The following is a 1,521-nucleotide window of genomic DNA, read 5'->3' as shown; positions in this document are numbered from 1 at the left end:
TTGTCATGCAAACTAAAAATCTATTTTAAAATTGCAATTATTTCAAAATTTGTTCAAGACCTTTACATTCTTATCATTGAATATTGACACAGCTGACAAATTGATGAGCCAAACAGCAATTATCTTATCTATAATTAAAGCAATTGACACTTCAAAATTATTCAAACAACACTGCTTACTACTTTAAAAAGACCATTTGCGAAAATTAACTCATCAAATAACAATCCTCGGTAGTATAGTGGTGAGTATCTCCGCCTGTCACGTGGAAGACCCGGGTTCGATTCCCGGCCGGGGAGGTTTCTTTTTTGCAACTTTTTCAATTATTTTCTGTGTGCTCAGCAACAGCAAGAGCTATTTTTAGCTCTATAAATTTTTTATCAGCTGACTTCTTGACATCATCATCAAATTAGTATGAAAACTTGTTCCTAAACATCACAGATAGATTTATTTGTACAAATGTCCATAAAATGAACTACATGCTAATTAAATGAGCAGCATTTACCTTCGAGCAATTAAAAAAGGAAAAGTCTGAGTCGGAAAAATTAAACAAATGGACAAGTACAGCACAGTCAACATCTAATATCCAAAAAACCTGAATTTTCTAAATGCTAATGCTTTATTTACTTACCAAAATATATCAAATATTCATATCAACCCGAGCATTTATGGCTTTTTATTTATTTCTGGGGGATTAGTAATTATGAAATGAGACATCATGCATGATGATATGAGTTACTGAATGTTAGGGAAGAGTTGAAGGAACTCGGCATGAAAGTGTATTTTGATAATCTTATTTTGCATTTATGATGCGTACATATCATGTCTGAATTTATGAATCTAACATAAGAACTGCATGTACATTATCCTATGCAAACAACAATATCAAGCGTCAGGTGTGGGGTACATCCATGAATGATGTTTAGTATTTTTAGGGTGGGTAGGGATGTGTGACATAATGTTGACGACTATTGTGGATGAATATAGAGTAATTGAGTAAGGAAGGGGTTCAAATCCCAAACATCATAGCTGAATGACCCCCACGTCTATCCAGTACAATCCTATGCATTGGAAGTGGCAACATTAATGGAAAATGTTAATTAAATATTTGCTTTTCATCATCCTCGTTGTGGCTTATTGTGGATGGCAAAACTCACTCACATGACTGTGGATGTAAATTAAAATGCCCTAAAAGGTTGATCAGACATTAAAATGTCATGAAAATCTATTCCTTAATATTCTCATTTATTAATCAAAATGATGAGCATAAAAATGCATTTAATTAGACATGAATTATGTCCAATAAATGAAATTTATGCAGTCTCGTGGATGCTTAAAGATGATTTTATGGCTTTTCATTCAATAAATATAAAAATTTATCAAATAATTTTAATTTTTATGGCATATCCAGCAGCTAATAATGCCAGTCAGTCATACAACTTTTATGGTCCCATTCTTCTCATTTCCAAATATTTGACTTTGATTTTCTTTTGAATGTAATGCGGATGCAGCAGTAGCTGCAAA

The 1,521-nt window shown here is 32.5% G+C and overlaps 1 non-coding gene across 1 annotated transcript; it reads left to right on the top strand.

Annotated features, from left to right (window-relative positions):
• Positions 1–224: 224 nt before the first annotated feature.
• TRNAD-GUC (transfer RNA aspartic acid (anticodon GUC)) lies at positions 225–296 on the top strand. Its single transcript has one exon. It is a non-coding gene; the product is annotated as a tRNA-Asp (tRNA).
• The last annotated feature ends 1,225 nt before the right edge of the window (positions 297–1,521 follow it).

Source organism: Chironomus tepperi, unplaced genomic scaffold (assembly GCF_022539635.2).
Source record: "Chironomus tepperi strain 1889 unplaced genomic scaffold, CSIRO-AGI_Ctep_v1 contig_383, whole genome shotgun sequence".
NCBI lineage: Eukaryota > Metazoa > Arthropoda > Insecta > Diptera > Chironomidae > Chironomus > Chironomus tepperi.
The sequence above is the reverse complement of the archived record's forward strand: the minus strand, read 5'-3'. Positions and strand labels throughout refer to the sequence as shown.